The sequence below is a fragment of the Etheostoma spectabile genome, chromosome 15 (assembly GCF_008692095.1).
Source record: "Etheostoma spectabile isolate EspeVRDwgs_2016 chromosome 15, UIUC_Espe_1.0, whole genome shotgun sequence".
NCBI classification, from domain to species: Eukaryota; Metazoa; Chordata; class Actinopteri; order Perciformes; family Percidae; genus Etheostoma; species Etheostoma spectabile.
The window spans coordinates 25,947,280-25,960,909 of record NC_045747.1 but is presented as its reverse complement, the minus strand read 5'-3'; the positions used below and the strand labels follow the sequence as shown (position 1 = coordinate 25,960,909).

General features: G+C 40.1%; 1 protein-coding gene and 1 long non-coding RNA gene across 3 annotated transcripts in view; one reads left to right on the top strand and one right to left on the bottom strand.

The window, feature by feature from the left end:
- The window catches only part of LOC116702407 (uncharacterized), an 11,309-nt gene extending 4,950 nt beyond the window's left edge, over nucleotides 1-6,359 (top strand). The window contains exon 3 of the long non-coding RNA XR_004335151.1: nucleotides 6,172-6,359. This is a non-coding gene — a long non-coding RNA (uncharacterized LOC116702407). The remainder of the gene's footprint in view (nucleotides 1-6,171) is intronic.
- Nucleotides 1-13,630, bottom strand: part of cemip (cell migration inducing hyaluronidase 1) — a gene marked incomplete at its 3' end in the record, with an annotated part of 254,772 nt that overhangs the window by 152,391 nt on the left and 88,751 nt on the right.

The window sequence follows — 13,630 nt, the reverse complement described above, 5'->3', positions numbered from 1 at the left end:
ACCAATCCCACTCCTCTTGCCTAAACATAACCCTCCTCTTGCCTAAACCGAGTACTAGCCATTCAGGCATGAGTTACCTAATGAATATTCATGAGTCTTCTCCTACCATCCTGAAAAAAAACAACTCGCTGGCAGGTAATCACATGGAAAACCACAGTGCAGCTGGATACTTTACAAAATAAAACAAATTTCAAAATAAAACACCCAGGTCTATGGTGAGGTGATTTTTCTTCTCAGCTGGTCCACAGCGAGACATGCTATCAGGGACATGGAGAGAGACTGATGGATGCACACACACACGCAAACACAAGGGGAGAGAGATAGAGCTGCGAGATAAGAAGGATGACTTTGTGACCAGCATGGAGAAATGCACGCCTGGTGCCAGGCGCGTGATCAGTCACAAATCTATGCTTTACGGCTATTCGCAGTGCTTCCGCATGCAATGTTTTTCTGCTGTTAGCATCTCTAGATGCTCCTTGTGGCCTGGACAGAAAGTTATGTGGAAATAAATTAAATTAAATGTTTTTATTTTATATTTCAAATGCCATTTATTAATGTTGTAGGCCTTAAGTGATTCTTACATTTTCCATTTAGGCTTTATAACATTTCACGGATAATGTTCGCCATAGCCTACGTACGTCTGCGGACTCTAAATTTTGCCAAACTTCAATAGCGAGTCCTCATGAATCCACCGGAGTTTAAAATTACCTGTTACATCTATTTGCTTATCGCATACCTGCAAACTCAGAAGGCTGAAAAAGGTCACACAACTTTACTATCCCCGATGCCAGTGTTCATATTTTACCATAAATATACACATATATACTTTTTTAAAGGAAAACCAAGACTATTGCTAAGGCCACAGGGTCAAAATTGCATTTAAAAATCCTCTCCAGTGAAATACAGATACATGTTTACACTGTTTAGCTGTCAGCATTTTAACCGTGGTTAATCCAGCTGCTAGCTAACATTAGGCTAACGTTTTCTGCCGCCAAGTGTATAGTGTTTAATAGTGTTAACATGCTGTGATGTTTCAGTTGCCTTTACCGTCTGTTTCTTAGCATCAGAGAGCGGCGCAGAAGGCTTTACAGTGGCACCAAAATCTGCGTTGCCTTGAATTGTGTTGCATCCGTATCGCCAAATATGTTTTATTGTAAAGTAACACATATAATGTACATATTAATGTACATGTGTGCCCGATCCGGTTGGGGGGAGTTCTGGCCCGACCGGGCTGGAGCTCTCTTTACCTCGTCTCTCTTGGTTTTGTTGTAATAGTTTTAGACAGCTTGGGACTTATTTTGATACACTAGTTAGGGCATAGAATCGAATATTGTTAGGGAGTAGTAGTTAGTCACATAGTTTTCAGATTTATCTATCATATAATCAAGAATATAATAGAACTAAAGGGAGACTTGGCATACAGCCCGATCCGGTTGGGGAGAGTTCTGGACCGGCCGGGCTGGAGCTCTCTTTACCTCGTCTCTCTTGGTTTTGTTGTAATAGTTTTAGACAGCTGGGGACTTATTTTGATACACTAGTTAGGGCATAGAATCGAATATTGTTAGGGAGTAGTAGTTAGTCACATAGTTTTCAGATTTATCTATCATATAATCAAGAATATAATAGAACTAAAGGGAGACTTGGCTTACAGCCCGATCCGGTTGGGGAGAGTTCTAGCCCGGCCGGCCTGGAGCTCTCTTTACCTCATCTCTCTTGGTTTTGTTGTAATAGTTTTAGACAGCTGGGGACTTATTTTGATACACTGAGCTCCTCTCTCCTCTATCTTTCCATCTTTTCATTTATGTGCATCCATGTCCCAGAAATGCTTGTTACTAATCTAGCTCTGGGGAGTCATTGCCCGGAGTCCTTATGTTCTTTTTTCCCCTTTTTTCCCTTGGATCAGAGAGGCTCCGAAATCAAGGTAGCAGCCATCGCCATGGTCCCGCTACACGTTCTGTGATGCCATGTTCAACTGCTACACTGCGGTGCCCTGCTACGTCCTGCTACGTCCTGCTGTGCCTTGTAATGCCGCACAGCGTCCTGCTATGCCATGAACTACTACAAAGAACTGCTACAAACTACTAATTTTTTCTATTTTTGTTATTGCCACTCTTCATTCTAACCCCAACCGGCCCGTCAGACACCGCCTACCAAGAGCCTGGGTCTGACCGAGGTTTCTGCCTAAAAGGAAGTTTTTCCTCGCCACTGTCGCGCTGTTGCTTGCTCTGGAAGAAACTACTAGAACTGTTGGGTCCTTGTAAATTCTGGAGTGTGGTCTATCTGTAAAGTGTCTTGAGATAACTCTTGTTATGAATTGATACTATAAATAAAATTGAATTGAATTGAATTGAATTTAAAACACACAAAATTAAAACTCTTTGGAGCTACACGATTCATGTGGATGCCATTTTCCCCATTCAAAATGCAGAAAAAGCGCATTTAGCTCACTCTTGGTGTTTTACTTTAATAAAAAAAAGAAAAAAGGAATGACTCTCTCAGTCTAATTTACCGATGCAGAACGCTCCGACTCAGTTTGGTATTTAACGCCTACTGCATCATTCATAGGACCAGAGAGACGGAGAACTCAAACACAACAAGAGAGTTTTTTTTATCACAAATTACTATTTGAGATTTCAGTGTGGGATGAATATAAATGCAGGCGGCCGTGCAAAAAGTAATGAGAACATGACTCCAGTTTTATTATGCTTACAGCTGTATCTAAAAGATACTCTTATACTTCACTGTACGGTCCCAAATGAAACCTACAATATGTTATGTGTTCTATAGGTTTGGATTAGAATAGTAGTGTGAGACGAACAACCCAAGAAAATGTGAAACTCCTGTGTGGCCATACTATTAGTTTGGTGTAAGTAGCACTTTACACAACACACACACATACCACCCCACTTCCTGTCTGTCAGCATGTGTATTGAGGCAGGTCTGTTATCAAAACTGGCGGACTGCTGTTGAGGGAATTATGTTACCCATAGTCACGGCTGCAATCACTGTCAGCATGTGTAAGTCCAGCTCATGGGAATGTCATTAGTTTTGCAGTTATTTGTTGTAAATAAAAGTATTAGTAATTGGAATTTTGATACCGCTAGGTGAAAAGTCAAAGGATCACCAAAGTGACTACAAGTCATTGTTAGGGGTACGTAGATGTATGAAGCAAAATTCAGTGCAATCCATGCAATAAAATTTACTCTAGAATCTAACATGTTTACCTCATGGTGGCACTGGAGAGCCATGTCTGTACAAATTGTTGCGCTAACCCATGCGGTAGATGTAGTTTTCACTGCATCAGAAAAACCTTTGACCTGCTGGTGGCAGCAGGAGAAAGGTTCAAGGATTTTATCCTCTTGGCAACATGAATGTCTGGGCCAAATTCCATTGCAACCCATGAAATAGTTGCAGAGACATCTCAGTCTGGCGCAACGTGGTGGACTGTCAGACCTAGAGCAATGCTGCAAACATGAGTATGTTCAAAACAGAGTGAATTTTCCCTTGCAGGATTAATAACGTGTATTATTGTTCAACACATTCTCACGTGTGGGATCGTATGATATGGTACAAAAATGTATGTATTTGTATGATATTTGAGACATTAGTCAACCGCAGGTAGGTCATGTGACAACCAGTCACATAGCAGTTAAGTTTAGTGGTCTTCACAGTCAAAGCTTCAATGAATGACTTTTTGATATGAACTAACGTCTGTTACGTTCATTGTGAAAATGAGTTGCTACAAAGCTAAATAAGACTATCAGTTCCAACTCTCTCTGTATTTCTCAGTATGGCTGTATGATTGTGTCGTCCGGCGACTTTCCCGCGCAGAAACTCAAGTTAAGTTAATTACCTCTTCTGAAGAGTCCATCATGGTTTTTTTAAACATCCGTTTCCTCCTTGGCTACTAGCAATTGCGCGATCATGGAAGGCTTGTATCATTTGGACGCGCCAACAGTTTTGTTGTCATTACTCATGTAGGACGACAGAAACTACGCACTATAGCTTTAGAGAAAAGGTGACTGGCAGACGGATCCAGAGAACCGCAAGGGTTTTTTCAAGGGGGGCGTGGTTTCGATGAAAGCCCTGTGTTTTGTGAGCCACGTGTCCACCCCGACCCCCTTCCAACACGGACCATAGCGATCTTAGCAGCAGCAGTCTATGTGGTGCATACAGCGATAAATACGTGCAATACATAAAAACTACAGTGCATTACGTTTCTACCTATATGTCTGAATGGGACATGAGAACAGCCGGGATTATCATCAGGGACGGGGCTAGAAGGGTGGCACTGCTCCCTTCCCAAAATATGATTGCCCCTCCCCCATTCATTGTGCTGTCAATTGTGACTTCCATTGGTTCAGAGTACTGTCACATGGCTGCCAATCTTCCCAGGCCTTGTCACATGACCAATTCATGTTTCCATAATGACTATCCAAAATTCTGATACCATGCAACCAGCACTGGAATTTATAGGAAATTCTATAGACTGAGCCTATAGTACAGAAAATGTGTATTGTATTTGGATATACAATTTGTATATGTGAAACCAGTGTTTGAATTATACCGTGAGCTTCGGGTGTACAGCTATTTTTATTTTTATGACGTCATTGCGCAATCATTTGCATAAAGCTTAGTGGTTTTGTCAACAAGGTAGATAGTAAGAAATATATGAGGAGAAAGCACATGAGGAGAAAGCGGGGGGGGAGCAGCTCCTCAGTCACAGAACAGAAGAGAGAGTTGACTGTTTTGGCGGCCACACAAGAGAGAAATACCTTGCACGCTCACCGGACAATACAGGCATTTTTTCAACAGAAAGTCGCTGTCTTTTCTACAGAAAGTTGCCAGCCCAAAGAAAGAGATTAAAGTTGATTCAGCCACTTACTCTTAACTTTGCTGACACACCAGCGTACGTGTTGACAGCTAGTGAAGTGGTATCAAAGAACCAGTCTGAACATACCTCCCCGTTAGGCTGTACCATTTCTCTGGTACGTAGTGAGGGTTTGAAAATCGTAGTTCATTGGATTATTTCCTGAATTGTTGGTGATGGTATATTGCATTTAAATACAAACTAATAATAAAAGTGTTGTTTTAGTTAGCAGAATTGGGTATGACCATCACTAAACCACTATCGAACAATTAAGTTTATTTTTGAAGTCAAGAACCTCCCTATAATGAATGTACATAACCAATGACCCATACTCATCCTTTTCATCTATTAGCTACCCCTCAACTCTCTCAGAATGCTGTATGGGAATGTGTTGCTAATCCATAGATTTACCTTCCACCATGAGATGTACAGTACATCAGGGTTGTCACCATCACCCTTCCCTGTTGGGGTAGTAAACACATCCATTTCTAGCATACAGCCGAGGATATCTTAACTATCGCATTTATTATATTTTCTTAGCGAGTCACAGAAGTCTTAAATGAAACGTTTCTGAAGAGCACTGCATCTTATGAAAATATACCTTCTTCGTGAAAACTTTTTCTCCAGTACTGTGCAGTACACACATTCCAATCTATTATCTGCCAGGCCTTCATAAAACACACACACAAACACACACACACACACACACACACACACACCCCAAGATGAAGACGTAATAATTAAGTAAGGCCTTGATACACTCACAAAGGTGAATATATGTAATTTAATGAACATGTGTACATGTGCATGAGCCCCCCCCCCCCTCACACACACACACACACACACACACACACACACGCCAAGTGTGGACTTCTTTTTCTGTATGTATGTATGTAAAAAATAATATTTAGTGCTGACAATAATGAATTCATTTTTCATTTATTAATTTACTTTACACGTCACCCGGCTTCGCGTTACGCCTTACAACGCCCCTTAGCTGTCCTAAAATCACTAGAATCTATACGGCCTCTTGAGGCCAGGCTACTATTTTGACCCTTTGCCGCTCCTGTACTTATCATCAAGCTGCCATACTTCCTCGTAACACATCCTACTGCTGCAGGCATGATTAAGAAAGACAGCAGCAACACAATTCTGAAGGGAGTAGTAGACAAATCGAAAGCCATATGCACATTGTGTAAAGCCGAATTAAAATATCACTGAATCACGTCTAGCTTGAGCTACTTCCTACGAGCTGTCCATAGTACAGTTAACATGACTCAGGTTGGTACTTGCGGGCTCAGGGTTTTGGACCATTTAGTTTGCATAAGCAAAGTGTTAGTGTTACATCTCAGTTAATTGCTGTGGTGTAATGACAGGGATTTTTTTTGTTTTTATGTTAGGTACTTGGAGGAATTGTGCAATAACGACAGATTCACCCATTTTTCTTTTGTTGAAAGTAAATAAATAAATAATAAACAAATACAAATCTAAAAGTCAAGTTCATGAAGTAACTTCCTTTGCAATCATTTGATTCGCAATCAAGATAAACAATCAAGAATTGCTTTTCATTGTTAATATATACTTAAAAACAATTCTGTAAATGCAACATAATAGAATTTTGGTCATGTGATAAAACATGCAATTAATCGTGTTTAACTATAGAATTCAGCAAATAATCATGATTAAGACCAAATTAATTGTTTGGGAACCCTAAATGCAACATTTACTTTTAAGGTCTTTTCCTATAATGTTACTGCAAATGGGCAGTTATTTTATTTTTCTACAGAAATTGCCAAGAGAATACAATTTCTGCATATCAAAGAAGAGACTGTATCGCAGTCGAACTGTCTGTAACCATTCTCCCAAAGACCAAAAACACTCCCAAAGCGTTTCTTAAAAGGTCCCATGGCATGAAGATTTCCCTTTATGAGTTTTTTTTTAACATTAATACGCGTTCCCCCAGCCTGCCTATGGTCCCCCAGGAGAGCTAGAAATGTTGATAGGTGTAAACCGAGCCCTGAAAGCTCAGATTGGCCAATCTTATGAGGTCATAAGGGGCAAGGTAACCTCCCCTTTCTCTGCTGTACCCGCCCAGAAAATTTGGCCCACCCATGAGAGAGACATCATGGCTTTCAAATGAGTAAAGTGGCAGTTGGTCAAGGCCCCAAAATGTGTTAAATGTAAAACCGCTGATCACATGAAAGGCACAAAATGGGGCTAGACTGCATGCACATGTGTGTATCCATGTATGAGCTTATTAGCTTCTTTGCAGCTGTGTGTGTGTGTGTGTGTGTGTGTGTACGTGTGTGTGCGTGTGTGTGCGTGTGTGTGTGTGTGTGTGTGTGTGTGTGTGTGTGTGTGTGTGTGTGTGTGTGTGTGTGAAGGATAACAGAGCTGTGCTCCTTCATAAGCAGGCAAATAGCAGCCGCAGGGCAGAGGCAGGTGGCAGGGCAAAGGGGATTTTCACAGAAAACACCATCCATGAAACCTGCACGTCATTACATTTACAGCCTTACATCTAAGAACACGCAAGCAAACCTAAAGATACTCTCAGTTCCTGTCTGTGTGTACACCGTGTGTACACTGTGTGTCTGACAGACCCTATTTTCCTTTTTTTTGTAGCTGATGTGACTGATGGGAACAACAATCATTAAAATGTCTTGAAGTCCCACTTTCATTTCCATTTGGCTGACCTCATTATGGAAAGGATTGCTACAGAGATAGACCTTTTGGTTAAAGAGTATGATCATTTTTGTTTAACATGAAATAGCTCTGAAATCGCCATCACCAAACTCACCAGACTCCATTTAAATAAACAGTAATTTTATAATTGTAAATCAAACTTCATTCAAAGTCGGCAGAAACTATTATCAAAACAATCAAAAGCCGTCTTGGTTCATCTTTCCACTGTTCCAACTACCACTCGGCTATGGTTGAAATAAACTCTTAGTTCGCCCATTGACATGTGGAAATATTCTGTCTCTACACACGCTGAAAGTATTGTTTATTTAAAGGGAGTCTGGTGAGTTTAGCGATTACAACTTTCCGAGCTGTTTCTGGTTATTTAAAAAGGATTTTTGGATTAATAATTTGAGCCTGTCAGCGGAAAAAAAACAGTTCTTTCAGTGGATGCAAACTGAAGATGCACATTTGTCCTGTGCTTTGTCACGCCACTTAGACACCAATGCATGGGAAATAAGGGTCCAGGATGATAAAAATATAACATTGAAATTACCTTTTAAAGTGCAGATGTTTGGAGGCAGGAGAGGCTTCTTGTCTGTCAGAGGGACATTATTTATGACAACAGAACGCATCAAGACATGAATGACATTACAAATTATCCTTTCAACATCGCACTTTATCACTGCGATCTCTCCTCGGCAGGGCAACCATCCTTCCATGTAACATTCCTCTGTGTGTGTGCGCGGGCGTGTGTGGGTGTGTGTGCGTGTGCATTTTGTGCATGCATGCGGGCCTGTGACAGCAGAGTTTTATTGAAGCCTGGGTTGGGTTGCAAAATGCTAAATTGACACAGAAGTCATTACTATTTATTTGGAAAGAGGCATTTACCAACACACACACACACACTTCCATCAGTGGCATACTGAAAACCACTGTGTGACGTGTCATAGACGGGGCCTGGCATGTCCCTGAACCAGATGTTTAACTCCAACTCATTAAACATCTTGACTCATCTTGCTCCTCAGCTTACACTTTATACATCATCGCCACTGTTTCAAATTACATATTAACCACACAGTGCAAACATTTATGTATGAATTCCTGAGAAGAATTATTTGTTTTGCAACTCCTTTCTTTTACAAAAACAACAACTTGCATGCAGTGAATATTGTGGATCTCTAAGTCCAACCAGTGCCAGCAGTCGAAATACAGAAAACATAATTATTTATGGATTTGAAAAAAACATGATGCCTACAGCAAACTCCAAAACAAGAATAAGAGCTGCTATGGTTTATTGTTGTTGTCTCTTAAAATATATGTTGATGCTGAGGATGCTAGCATCGCTGTAAATCACTGGTTCTCAAACTGTGGTACAAGTACCACTGGTTGCACACAAGCTCCCTCTAGTGGTACGCAGATGGAATATGTGATATATTTTTTTTAACGCTCATGTTGTCCTCTGGTCAAATTGACCCATTTTCCTATAGCAATGTTCTTTTTAACTACCCAATTGTAATTACCCAAAATATGATTGATTCCACACAACGCTCTTCGGCAAGTACAAATCTCTACTTTCATTAATTTTAGGGGTGTCAATTTTATTGCATTTAAAAAAAGAATTAAAGAGGTTTTTGATCCATCAACATACATTCCTTTAATTTTAGTCTAAATAATTTCTAATTTCTGCTTTTCTAACTAAAACGTTAGGTATAATCTCCTACAAATACGTTTTACTGACCATAAAATCCCAAAATATCTGTTAAACTATAGTTAATAAATTAGTGTTATGTAGTGTTGACGACGTCAAAAAAAGTGACACAATGAAAAAAGGGACAAAATCTAAAGAAAAAGTTAAAAATATTGATAAAAAACTTCAACAAGGGCATCCAGATAGTGCAGTGGTCTGTGCGGATGCCCATGTATAGAGGCCTGCCCCTCGACGCAGCGGGCCGGGGTTCGAATCCGGCTTGTGACCCCTTTGCTACATGTCACTCCCCCCTCTCTCTCTCCCCCTTTCACACATACATATCTGTCCTGTCTAAAAATAAAGGGAATAAAACCCTGAAAAAAAAAAAAAGCTTCAACAAAAGTGTTGATTTTCATTTACATGATACTATACAAAAAACTTCATCATTCACAATAACAATCAAACTATGATCAGTTAAAAGAATATTAAAATAAGTGTTTGTTTAAGTGTAATATTTGATACTTGGCCTGTCCAGAGAATTTGGCCCACCCATGAGAGAGAAACATCAAAGTGGCAGTTGGTCAAGGCCACACCCCCCCAAGGTCTATATAAAAGCATCCAAAGAGCACCATGTCATGGGACATTTAAAAGGGAAATTCAAGTAGATGTGGGAAATTCTCTTAGACCTCAGCGGGTTAAGTATTATTTTAGGTGGGTTAAGGTTCCCATGATGGGAGACTTAAATAAACTGTCCAGGATTTTGGAAGTGTCAGACTTAGAGAGAAATCGTTATCTTTTTTTGTATTTGTTGTGAGTCCAGTTCAGAAAAGGATGTGTTGTTTATGTTAGCTGATAGTAGCATTCCAGACGCTCGACTCTGAACCTCTGGGCTGTTGTTTTAACTCGGCCACCAGTCTATCACGCAATACCAACCACTTGAAGACATATACATATACATACACATATACATCAATTTGTCATGGTTACTGTAGTCAGCAGTCACATGGAGCCCAGCGGTGGAAGAAGTATTAAAGATCCTTTACTTAAGTAAAAGTACCACACTGTAAAAATATACTCTGTTACAAGTAAAAGTCCTACACTGAAAATGTTACTTAAGTAAAAGTATGTAAATATCATCAGGAACATGTACTAAAAGTATTAAAAGGATACAAAAATCCTCCCATTTTAGAAACTGGAAAGGATCCAAACAGTTGTGTGTTTAATGGTCTAATTAATCCAGGGATGTTCAACAGGGGATCCGGGACCCCTAGGGGCTCTTCAGAGTCAATGCAGCAAGGCCTCCAAATTATTTTAAATTTTTAAAGTTTAAAATACAAAACATGAATCTAACATATTATTAGCAAATTTAAATCCCCCCTGAGGATAGGTGTACTGGCCTATAGCTAAGATAGTCACTAAGAGAACATCGATGGATACATAATATTAAAAGATTATTTATAAAATGATGCTAACAATTGTTGGGCTATTTTGATAGCTTAGTATTTCCTGAAAAAGCAGCATCAGTTTTTTGGCTGCATATGTAGTAGGGGGTCCCTGCTCAGCCTCTTTTTCAGTTAAGGGGTCCTTGGCTAAAAAAATGTTGAAGACCCCTGGTCTAATCATTTCAGCTGGACTTGGCTGTTTTATTGTCGGCTAGTTTCACGATAAAACATCAGATTTTATAAAATACATGGGTTTGGTGTGCAAACATCTTAATATGTAAAGTAACTAAAGCTGTCAAATGAATGTAGTTAAGTAAAAAGAACAATATTTCTCTCTGAAATGTAGCAGAGTAAAAGTAGAAAGTGGCATGAAAAGAAAAGACTAGAGTAAAGTACCAGTACCTCATTTTTGTAATTATGTACAGCACTTGTATGTAAATGTACTTAGTTACATTCTACCACTGATGGAGCCTCAGCCACAAGATCAGTTATCCCCCAGAGAAACAGAACAAGAGACAGGCTGAGGGGGGTTGTAATGTTTCCCATCCTGGCATCCCAATAATCTGCCTCCAGGACATTAGAGAGTATCTTTAGTTCATTCTCAGGTTTCTTTGGTTTTGTGTCATACTCTGAAGACACCGGCCTCTAAAGTGAGAGACTGATAACCCCCTTGGAGGACAGGAAAGGAAATGTGAGGCCACATAAAACACCATGTTCTGAACCCAGCTGAGCACAGTGCCAGAGTACACAAACACAAACACATCCTCTGTCAAAAACACATAGAACATCTGAAATATCTGGTGTCTCTAAGGTCAATTTCAGAAACGTACATCTCTCCTTCTCTATAACTCGGGTGATAATCCTTGTGACATCGCACTTCGGAAATCTGAGCTGACAAAAAAGGATTTTATCGACCTTTTTGGCCTCTTCCTCTCGCGGCGCAGCTCTTCAGCCGACTACTCAGCCTAAACACCAGGCTCCGGTCCACCTGCCCACAACTTCAGATTCATTGACAATTTTAACCCGATTTGGAACTGCTCCTCCTTCTACAGGAACAATGGTGTCCACCAAAACAAGCTGGGTAACTCAATGCTAGCGGCTAACATTCAGCACGCAGTCTAGTCCCCCCATGTGATTGACACACATTTACATCACACACCCCCTCCGCAAAGTCTTCTTTTTTCACCAACACTTCATTCTCTCAGGACAATGTAGTTACAAATTGGCTGCTCTATTCTCCCATACAGACCCCATACCAGGTATCTGCGTCCCCTGGCCCGGGCCAATGATAAATGCTTGTTCCATCTCAAACAAGTCTTTTATTCTGAATGATTTATTTATTGATAAATGGCTTGATTTCTTGTTCTTGACGAAGACTTGGCAGAGAAACTTGGAATACGGCCCGCTAATTGGACTTGTCCACCAGTATCCCCAGGTCGGACTGGAGTGCTTGCAGTGGTGTATAAAAACTGCTTTCAAAGTCGAATAGTACCCATTGGGTTTTTTTCCTCATTTGAACTGCAGGTAACCAAAGTTGGTGGTTCTAATCCATTTTATTGTATTTTAATCTACCAACCTCCTGGTTCAAACAGTTCTTATTTGTCTGAAGTTAAAGTTGTCTCAGTGATTTTTTAATCATCTTTGCACTTTTGCTGCTGATTTTCTTGATGTCACTGAGTCTTTTAATTTTATCCAACATGTGTCTGGTCCCAGACACGTGAGTGATCATGCTTTGGATGTGGCTACTCTTGGTCTAAATCTTGACTCTGTTTGATCTGAGGAGCGGCATATGACTGACCATGACTGGATTTTGGTCAACCTGTCTTTTCATTTTCTTCTTTATGTAAGACGTTCTTGCATTTGAAATTGCTTCTCATCTGAGACATTTTCTGCAGCTTTTGACCAAAGGGCAGTGCCGCCTTCTCATGCTGATATTAATTGTCTGGTCCACTCATTCAATGCATATTGCTTATCAATTTTGGATGAAGTGATTCCGAGTAAAATGCAACGCGTTTCCTCCTTCAACTCTTCCCCATGGCTAAATGATGTCATTCAGTATTTCCAGCGTACATGTTGGAGCGATGAACAACAGTGGAACTCCTCCAAGCTTCATGTTCACCGGCTGTATTACAAAGACCTCTTGACTGAGTACAACAACATGGTTAAGGAGGCAAGGACATCTTACCTTGCTAACCTCATTTCTTCCAGTAAATGTAACCCTAAAGTCTTTTTTAAACCATCAACATAATTGTCAATCCTGCTCCTACGGTTTTCAAAAAGGACTGCAGGGACTTTTGTAAATAAAATTTGAAATGGCATTATCCCCTCTTCTCCTACCTATTTGGTTCACTTGACCGAGCCTCCAATTTTGAACTGTTTTGCTCCGATTTCGCTACGAGAACTCACTGATCTGGTTAGCAGTATGAAATCTTCCTTAAGCGCAGTTGATATTATACCAACTTACTTTTTTTAAAATGTTCTTGTGTCTGTGAGTACTTGGGTTCTCTCTATACTCAACAGCTCTCTGCAATCTGGTTGTTCAACCACTAATAAAAAAAAAAACCTGGCTACTTCAATTCCCGCAAATTATAGGCCCTTTTCCAAGATGACTTTTATTTCTAAGATAAAAAAAGAAAAGATTTAGACAAATTTCAATCTGGCATCAGTCGGAAACACTTAACTGAAACTGCTGTTCTTAGAGTGTCCAACGATATATTAATGTCCTCTGAAAAACAGCTTTTGATACGGTGGATCGCAACATCTTGCTTAATAGACGTAAGCACTGGGTTGGTATCTCAGGGAGCGCCCTGGATTGGTTCACCTCTTATCTTTTAGATAGATGTTTTTCTGTGTCACTTGGTCCATACTGTTCAGAAACTGCTTCCCCTAGGACATATAATTAGTAGTGCTGTCAAACAATTCAAATATTTAATCACGATTAATCGCATT